The sequence below is a fragment of the Berghia stephanieae genome, chromosome 14, assembly GCF_034508935.2.
Source record: "Berghia stephanieae isolate SIO BIC M18660-M18661 chromosome 14, UCSD_Bste_1.3, whole genome shotgun sequence".
Lineage (NCBI taxonomy): Eukaryota > Metazoa > Mollusca > Gastropoda > Nudibranchia > Aeolidiidae > Berghia > Berghia stephanieae.
This window is the reverse complement of record NC_088373.1, coordinates 33735622-33745901: the sequence shown is the minus strand read 5'-3', so window position 1 is coordinate 33745901 and position 10280 is coordinate 33735622. Positions and strand designations below refer to the sequence as shown.

The 10280-nt window shown below is 34.3% G+C and overlaps 1 long non-coding RNA gene across 1 annotated transcript in view; it reads left to right on the top strand.

Annotated features, from left to right (window-relative positions):
• Positions 1-3700, top strand: part of LOC144959749 (uncharacterized) — a 4059-nt gene extending 359 nt beyond the window's left edge. The window contains exon 2 of the long non-coding RNA XR_013642674.1: positions 3516-3700. This is a non-coding gene — a long non-coding RNA (uncharacterized LOC144959749). The remainder of the gene's footprint in view (positions 1-3515) is intronic.
• The last annotated feature ends 6580 nt before the right edge of the window (positions 3701-10280 follow it).

The following is a 10280-nucleotide window of genomic DNA, read 5'->3' as shown; positions in this document are numbered from 1 at the left end:
ATCAGTCAGAGACACCTTGTATATGTTGTCATTTATTGAATGAATTAAGTAAGAAAATACGTGTTTTGTTTGTCGAGCGACTTCCCATGTTTGAGAGGTTTTTTTATTTTGTTTTGCCAAGATGAGAGTCATTTAAATCTATTGTTTGAAAAGCGAGTGTTCTGGACCATTTGTTTTAAATACATGACTTTCCAAACTATGATAGTTCAATGGATAAGGTGTCCAAAATATTGTTTGAGAGAGATACATTTCTATCAGGGTGGAACTTAGCCTGTAAACTGTGTGTATTCCTTTTCAATTCCGGTAAGTTTTGCTTCTATGATACACTGGTTGTTCACGAACTGGGACCAAGCAGAGACGAAAATGAATGCTCTCAGTTGACAGCCTAAGCAGGATATGAAAGTTTTCTCCTAGTATGGACATTATAGATGTTATAATAGATAGAAAAAGTAAGTATTGTGTGGTTGTAAGTAATCGTGAGGTGGGCTGTGACATTCTAACAAACATACTACCCCCCCCCCTCATGTTGTTATAATAGATAGATATTATATGTAGAACAAGCATTGTGTACTGTGTCTGTAAGTAATCATATGGTGGACTGTAATTTTCTAACAGGTATCCTGTCATGGGGATATAATAGATATTTATTACATATAGAACAAGTATTGTGCTGTGTGTGTTTGTAAGTAATCGTTTGGTGCACAGTGACATTCTGACAGATACCCCGCCATGGGGATATAATAGATAGTTATTATAGATAGAACAAGTATTGTGCTGTGTGTGTCTGTAAGTAATCGTTTGGTGGACAGTGACATTCTGACAGGTACCCTGTCATGGGGATATAATAGATAGTTATTATAGGTAGAACAAGTATTGTGCTGTGTGTGTTTGTAAGTACTCGTTTGGTGGACCGTGACATTCTAGCAGATATCCATCCATAGTGAAATAATAGATAGTTATTATAGATAGAACACGTAATTTACCTTGTGTGTGTGTGTAAGTAATCGTAAGGTGGACAACTAAATTCTAACAGTTTTCTACGAGATTGAGTTTGCATATAATATTCAATTTCCTTTGATGAGAGAATGAGGACCAATATTTTCTATCAAATATTGTCACTGGAAGTCTTCAAATTCCGCTTGTTTTGTTCTTGATACTATTTCACATGTTACCCAATAAAGGTTTGTATAGTTTAATTATAGAATTTCAAAATTCAGGATTGAAACAAAAAAATACGAAAGTTAACATGTATCTACACGTTTTTCAGTATCGTCCAGATCATCAAGTACTTGTTAAAACCTTTAGTAGTGATATCAATTAGCGCCCATCCTTATGGAGCAACGATAAAATCAAAATACATTTACGGTACCGTGTTTAAAAGTTGAACCTTGAAATAGTTCTTGTAAATGTACTTAAGTTCTGATAGGCTGAGGGTATTGTTATCCTTTGGGTCAGTCGGAAGTGGTTATTTGAACGTCCACTTCTACATTGAAAAGAAGTCCTGTTTCACCAAATCAATTTGATAATCATGATGTTATAAGTCTGTTGTATGATGATGACCGTTATTGTTTGTCTCTGTTTCAAAAAAAATGTATTATCGCCTAACAGGCGTCCTGTCTCGTTCTACTTGCTACGTGTCGCTGTTCATCAGGGACCATTGTATATAGCGCTTTGAGCACGTTTAGTGGATATTGCGCCATTTGAAAACCCATCCATCGTCCACACACACACACACTTACACACCCACACCCACACCCACACATACACACACACTCACACACACAAATACATACATACATACATACATACATACATACATACATACATACATACATACATACATACATACATACATACATACATACATACATACATACATACATACATACTACTACATACTACATACATACATACATACATACATACATACATACATACATACATACATACATACATACATACATACATACATACATACATACATAACATACATACATACATACATACATACATACATACATACATTACATACATACATACATAATACATACATACATACATTACAACATACATACATACATACATACATACATACATTACATACATACATACATACATACATACATACATACATACATACATACATACATACATACATACCATACATACATACATACATACACATACCTACATACATACATACATACATACATACATACATACATACATACATACATACATACATACATACATACATACATACATACATACATACATACATACATACATACATACATACATACATACATACATACATACATACTACATACATACATACATACATACATACATACATACATACATACATACATACATACATACATACATACATACATACATACATACATACATACATACATACATACATACATACATACATACATACATACATACATACATACATACATACATACATACATACATACAACATACATACATACATACATACATATACATACTACATACATACATACATACATACATACATACATACATACATACATACATACATACATACATACTACATACATACATACATACATACATACATACATACATACATACATACATACATACATACATACATACATACATACATACATACATACATACATACATACATACATACATACATACATACATACATACATACATACATACATACATACATACATACATACATACATACATACATACATACATACATACATCTACATTACATACATACATACATACATACATACATACATACATACATACATACATACATACATACATACATACATACATACATACATACATACATACATACATACATACATACATACATACATACATACATACATACATACATACATACATACATACATACATACATACATACATACATACATACATACATACATCTACATACATACATACATACATACATACATTACATACTACATACTACTATCATACATACATACATAATACATACATACATACATACATACATACATACATACATACATACATACATACATACATACATACATACATACTAATACCATACATACATACATACATACATACATACATACATACATACATACATACATACATACATACATACATACATACTACTTGCTTTCCTCAAGCCCTTAACCCCAGTCGGAGCATAGAACATCAATTATACTTTGCCATTTGACTCTTCGTTGGGCTGTCTTCTCCATCTGCTTCCATGTGTATCCGCTTGCTTCCTCCTCTGTGATCCATCGCCAATTTTTTCTCCGTCTTCCCTGTCTTCTTCCTCCTGGGAGATTCCATGTAAGAGCCTCTATTATGATATTGCAGGCAAGTTTTCTGAATGTACGGCAGCTTCCCAAAGATCTTCATTTCTGACTTTTGATTCCCACAGGGAAGCGAGTGGAGCTGGCACTTATGTTGAACATTTCTTGTTCTTATTTCTACAGGAAATACTAAAACGTGATACGATGAAAATAGCAGGATGTCCACCTGGACTTTGGTGTGGTTAACTGACTGACTCGAGTCTACATCTACTTCGAAAGCACCTTGACAATGAAGTATATGGGGATTAAGGAAAATGTCATAATAAATTTTAAATTAAAGAATAATCATTATTCAATTTTCAATTCAATCCAAATATTTATTTATTGTCGGCATTTAAAAAATGTTTCATAGATAATGTAGTCAGGCTAATAGAAGCCCTTGACCGACATAGGTTTTAACACATAGTGCATAAAAAATACATAGTAATACATTTTCCCTTAAAAACATTCTCTCATCAAGATTCCAATCATGACACACAAAGAAAAATAACATAATATATATATATATATATATATATATATATATATATATATATATATATATATATATATATATATATATATATATATACAGTAAAATTACTTTAAACCGAAAGAGGCTAAACCGAAAAATACCTTAAACCGCAAAGAATTTAATAAATTGTACTAGTTTCTTCATTATCTTTGTACTAATACTTACGATGAACCGAAATACTTCTAAGAAGGACTTTCTTTAAACCGAAACAGCTTGAGACCACCTTCCTTTTTCTCTCTCTATTTTTCTTCAAAAATTGGGGAAGGTGGCCACACGTAATAATGCCCGGCGATATTAAACAGAGCGTAAGTATAAGATGAGGGTGATGGGTGAGGTGGGGGGGGGGGGAGGCAAACACTGCACTTGGGCTCCGCCAACACCACAATCGCACAGACTGGAAAAGGAAGACAGCGGGTGACTGGCAGGCGAAAAATGAGGAAAGAGGAGGAGTTGGGGTGTAGAATCACGCAAGCGAGATGTTCTCGCTCGTGTGTCGATGCTTTGGAACTGACTGGATTTTAAACACGAGAATAAGGAAGGAAGGGGGTGGGGGTAGACAACTTACCATTGACATGCCATTTCATTTCCACTTTGTTTAAGTGTGTGTGTGTGAGGGGGGGGGGGTTCTATGAAATTAGGCCTTTGAACCTAATGGCTTTTCAACAAAAGAGAGGTGTGTAGTAGACAGCCTAGCATTGACACGCCTTTTCATTTCCATTTCACTCCACCTCTGAGTTGCTGCGCGTCATTCATTATCAATTATCGCACAAGAACTTCCGATCTTATTTTAGCTTTACATTTTACTAAAAGATGTCTAAAAGAAAGCACTGTGCTTACACGTTGGAGTTTAAAATTAAAATATTATGTGAAGTCGATGAAAAAAAAGTTGATCAAGACAGATATGTAAAAATCACGGCATCCCGAACTCAACTTTTTCAACAATTTTGAATTGAAAACGAAAACCCCCAAAAATATTTTTACAACACACAAAAAAAAATTATAAAAATTAATGGTTACCAAGACGGCATTTATTCAACAACTCCATTTAACGGGAAACCCGTGATACGATTAAATGAGCAAATTCCTTAAAAAGTTACTAACATTGAAAAACATTGCAAAACGGGAACTTGCTTTAAACCAAAATGTCTTTAAACCGAAATGGTTTAGAAGGTCCCCAAAATTTCGGTTTAAAGTAATTCTACTGTATATATATTCTTTGTGTGTCATGATTGGAATCTTGATGAGAGAATGTTTTTTTAAGGGGAAATGTATTACTATCTATTTTATGCACTATGTGTCTTATTTTCAGGTCTTGTTTTACTTTTTTGAGAATTCCCACGTGACATTGATACCGATTGATCCATGGGATATTCTTACTGTCTTGTTTTACCTTTTTGAGAATTCCCACGTGCCATTGACACCAATTGATAGATGGGATATTCTTGCTGTCTTGTATTACCTTTTTGAGAATTCCCACGTGACATTGTGACCAATTGATAGATGGGATATTCTTACTGTCTTGTTTTACCTTTTTGAGAATTCCCACGTGACATTGACACCAATTGATAGATGGGATATTCTTACTGCGTCTTGGTGGTGTCGGTACGTTAGATAAAATATTATGAAACGATGTTGACTTCACTCAGCTCTTTGTTTTTGTTTTTAACCAGACATTATGATGATTCGTTCTCAAAAAACGGTAGTATTTTGACTATTAACGCTCTATGATACACATCATTTTGTGTTTCTAAAAGTTATAGATAGTATGCGCTTGCCTTAGAAGTTTACAACATTGCCATCCGGAACTATAACAAACCAACACACAAAACTATGTGTAACCATGAACGTGTATAGTCTGGTTAATACAGTTTAGAAGTACTCAGAAACGCTGATGGCAAAAGGCAATAACAAAGACCAGAATGACGTCAACTTCATTCTATCTATATCCTACTGGCGGATGTTATGAATTTGTTTTGCCTAAACGCATATCATTAATTATTCAGTGAGTAATGATCACTAACAGCATGTCTAAAATAATAATAACAAAGAGCTGAGTGACATCGTTTTTGTTCCTTCTATTAAGTTCCTGAAAGTTTGGACGTTCGTCTTACTTTTCTCTGCACTATTATAGGCAATGAACTTGGAAGTCCAGGATAAGCAGTGTTTACTGTTCTTCTATGGACAGCATGTACCTGATTATAGATACCCTTAGAACGTGTGAAGGGTGTCGCAAATTCCAGGTTTTGATTGGTCAAAAATATACTGGTTAATTGCGATGATGATGATGATGATGATGATGATGACGATGATGATGATGATGATGATGACGACGACGACGACGACGACGATAATGATGATGATGATGATGATGATGATGATGATGATGATGATGATGATGATGATGATGATGATGATGATGATGATGATGATGATAATGATGAGGCAGGGATTAGAATGGACCTTTTGAGTCTTTCAACTATCAGAATACCTTTACAAATAAACAGCTCGAAATGCAGGGAAAACCAATTCCCCATCACCTTTCATTTTGATTGCCGACAAATCAAGGGAATTACATGTGGTTTTACTCAGTCGTGAGAAAACTTTCTACAGTTGTCTCCCTGATAGAGATAGACACCACTGCTTTGATTTGAACTTGAACAAAAACAATGAAATAATAGTTCTCAACTTTTTGATAAAAATGGATAAATATAAAATATTCCAACTGTAATTATGATCAACTTCTACCATATTGCATTGAGCATTCCCTCTGATCAGGAAGTTAATCTCATCTCCCTGATGAGAGTTAATGCTCGAATCAATATTGTAGAAGTTGATCATATTTATAATTGAAAATTATTTATATATATTTAACGAAATCGGGCCGATCGAGAAGCCGACGCCGAACCGGAACGGATCTAGCCTTCTCACGTGACCATGATCGAGTTGTGGAGTAAAGGCTCTCAAGCGGTATGTAGCATCGGATCTAAAGTCACATGATAGAGGATAGCTTGGGTTGCTGTTGGTTTCAGCTTACAAGAAATGGAGAAGAAAAGAATGGATACTACCTCAAGCCTCCCCCTACCATGTGTTAGAGGAGGGGCAAGGTCAGTGTCATTCAATTGTATATAATTGTGCATGTGGCGCTCTACCCGAGATACGGAGAAAAAATTATAAATTGATTATGGGGGAAGGTGGGGGAGGGGAGGGGGGGGGGGTTGACCCACAAACAACCGAGATGTTGGGCTTCGGGTAGACCATGATACGAAATCAAAGAGAAAAGGCCGCTGGTACTTGGATGGTGGAAATGGTTGGGGCTGGGGGGGGGGGGTAGTGACAATCAGCATGGGATGTATACATTAACATTAATAATAAAGGCAATAGATGACCAGGGATGTGTATTGTTTGTATATGTTTGTGTGTGTGTGTGTGTGTGTGTGTGAAAGGGATTACACAAAAACACCATTCTCTGTAGATTCCAAATGATTACGTATACGATAAATTTGAAAACCACATTGTTTGAATCAGCTGGCAAAAAGGAGAACATGTATCTTTGTTTCACAAAAATAGGCTTAGAAATAACATTATTTTCTAGTAGCTTGATTTTGAAAAAAATGTTGCTCAAATTTTTGAATTTAATGATAATTTCTTTATTTTTTTTTTTCAATTCTCAATGCGACGAGCACACTGATGTATCCCGTGTGATTCAAAAGCGTTTAAAACACCAATTGCGTTGTTTAAAAAAAATTATATATATATATATATATATATATATATATATATATATATATATATATATATATATATAAATCTGAGAGTCCTGCCTCACTTATTAATTCCTGAGCGTTGAGATGGTGACGCAACTATTACATGCAAGACCTTGCAGACGAGTCGGCAGGGCTTTTGGGTTACACAACCACTATTTACCCATCGGTCAGCGGTACTCTTTGATGTATACAGCAGTCACCGGCTTTACACAAAGCCGCCTGTCCATAAATCAAGAGATGATCTCCTAACTGTTCACTCGAAGATTGGATAAGAATCTCCAGATCTCATATAATAAGGTATGATTTTGAGAGGTGATATCCCTCCACCCGTCATCGGAAATAACTTTCATTGCGTTATATCATATAAGCTCTGCATCCACTTTCTTTTCCGGAGTGACGAGATTAGACGAGAGGACGCGAGAAAAAAAATAATCACGTGTTCGGTCAGTCGATCGGTCGGGCTGCTTCGGCGTCTAACTATAACTTGGTATTATCTAGCCAGTAAACTGTTGCACTGTAGCAAGACACGTATTTAAAATGTAGGCAGAAAACACGTCCTTCAAATATCGATCGATTTAAATGACCCTCATTCTGTCAAAAACTGTCAAACTTGGGATTTCGCGAGTTTAAAAAATCATTCAAATGAACACCGTGTAGCAGCTCAATTTAATTTAATCACCAAGATCTAAACCCTTTACCACTTCCGGTTTCAAAGTGAAAATGAGAGGCATATCACTCGGTTACTGACATCACAGAGTAGGTAGGTTAAAACAGAGGCTGCACTCCTCCCTCAATCCCCATTTGCTCAATGTATTTTTCGTGAAATCGACTTCGTTGTGCCTCAAAAGTATGTCACACCGTATAAACTATAGTCTGTTTCTCACGATTCTCTATATAATTCATATTCTAACAAATGTATTGGCACCTAGCAGAATTGTCATATTAAAATTATTCCCGTCATCAAATTCATTTTAAATTTGTTGAGAGTAAGGCAGAAAGAAGTAAAACGTGTGATGAGGAGCTAGTAAAGATTTCATAGACAGAGAAAGAAAAGAGACAAAAGGATCATATGAAAGAGATGGATGGGAAAGATACCTAAATGAGATTTTAAAATGACATAAGCATTTACAGACCATATTGAAATAGCAAAGGATAGAGTCACTCATTCATCTAGAATCTAATACATGTGCAAATGATAGAGCTTTCTTTCCCCATTGCATGCCACCAATGTCCATTCTCACGATTGTGACATCTCAGGAAATGATGCAGTTTCTTTATCTCGTAGTATGTAGAGCAGTGTAGTAGTAGTAGTAGTAAGTATAGGTAATGAGAGTAATAGTAGTAGTAGAGTAGTAGTAGTAGTAGTTAGTAGATAGTAGTAGTAGTAGTAGTAGTAGTAGTAGTAGTAAGTGTAGTAGTAGTAGTAGTAGTATAGTAGTTAGTAGTAGTAGTAGTAGTAGTAGTAGTAGTAGTAGTAGTAGTAGTAGTAGTAGTAGTATAGTAGTAGTAGTAGTAGTAGTTAGTAGTAGTAGTAGTAGTAGTAGTAGTAGTATAGTAGTAGTAAGTAGTAGTAGTAGTAGTATAGTATAGTAGTATAGTATATAGTATAAGTAGTAGTAGTAGTAGTAGTAGTAGTAGTAGTAGTAGTATAGTAGTAGTAGTAGTAGTAATAGTAGTAGTAGTGTAGTAGTGTAGATAGTAGTAGTAGTAGTGTAGTAGTAGTAGTAGTAGTAGTATGTAGTAGTGTAGTAGTAGTAGTAGTAGTAGTAGTAGTAGTAGTAGTAGTAGTAGTAGTAGTAGTAGTAGTAGTAGTAGTAGTAGTAGAAGTAGAAGTAGTAGTAGTAGTAGTATTTAAAATTTCTAGTTTAGTTTATAACTCTAATTGATTTGGTTTCATTGTTTAATTGGAAATGTTCTCAATTTTATGCAAAGTAATCTCTATCACAACAATGTTAATGTAAGCCCATTATTCAGTTCATGTTCTCATACCTGCAAACATGTGTACATCTGTCTGAATTCATCGATAGCACCATTCTTCGATTTGGAGACAATATTATTTGGAAGTATGATTGTGTTTCTCTCTCACTTCAAATTTTCATTTAATTATATAATTATTCGAATACGTCCCTCTACTACATCAAGGGACATAAGGGAAAATATTAAAACGTAGAAGACTTTAAAATATGACTTACCTCCCTTTACCGGTATTTTAAAAAAGTGAAGTTTGTTAATATTAATGTGGAACTGGCGTTTTTTATGTCTTTTTTAAATGTTCGATGATGGTTCTTCTTTTAAATTGTAGTATTTTTGCTGCTGTCGAGACAGTTGTTGTTTTTTGTATTATTCAGTTCTCTTTTTCATTTTGTAATTATTGCTTTTTACCTTTGCAGTGAAAATCAATGCTCAATATCAATGTTTTCGTTTTGTGTTTTATCGATATTTTCATTCTATGACTATTTTTTGACAATATCAAATATATTCCTTGGTCAAAAATAGCGTTTATTTCTCTGTTAAATAGTTATTTGTTTGAGTTCAGGTTACTTCATTGTCTTGGGTTGATGAATTAAATTCATGATTTTACTTTCCAGTAACATTTTCAATTCAGGATGA